The sequence below is a fragment of the Propithecus coquereli genome, unplaced genomic scaffold (genome assembly GCF_000956105.1).
Source record: "Propithecus coquereli isolate 6110/MARCELLA unplaced genomic scaffold, Pcoq_1.0 Scaffold4, whole genome shotgun sequence".
Lineage (NCBI taxonomy): Eukaryota > Metazoa > Chordata > Mammalia > Primates > Indriidae > Propithecus > Propithecus coquereli.
Genome location: NW_012149729.1, coordinates 10,777,261 through 10,777,913, shown reverse-complemented (window position 1 = coordinate 10,777,913; position 653 = coordinate 10,777,261).

Sequence of the window (653 nt, the reverse complement as noted above, 5' to 3'; positions counted from 1 at the left end):
AAAAAGGACATGGATCAGTGGTTGAGGAATCAAGCATAGTTTTAAAGTGAACAAAATTCAAGTGTGGTCAACCCGAATATTTAGAGTTATTTAATCTGAGCAATGTAGATGTTAAATGGAGTGTGATTGCAAATACCATAATTTATTATGGTAAAGAGTGTCTCCTAAATAATAGGCATGAAAAAATGGTGTAGAGTGATTCTCATCCCAAGAATGAAAGTGTGATAATTTTCTATTCATAGCAAAAAATAAAAAAGATTGATCAAAATGTGAATGTGGTATATATCAAAGTATAACCTGTGTGGATGTGTATGTTTAAAGATGAACTAAGCATCAAGATTTCACCAAGTTTTATTCTTAATAGTGAATTAACAATAGTGGATATTGATGTATCTTCCCAGAGGCATGAGGGTGGTAAAAAGATATAAAGCTCTAAGGAGATGAAATCATGCCCCTCCCCCAGTGAAGTTAAAGCACTTAATGGCCAGAAATTGGAAGTACAGCAAGTGAGTGTTTTAAGAATATTTTAAAATGTTGTCAGTTTGTATTTGTTTTGATGTGATAGGAAAAACAGACATTGCGCAATTTTCCTTTTAGTTTATCTGTGAACTTGACTCAGGGAAAATATAAAGGTAAGAAGTTTTCCTGCTGTC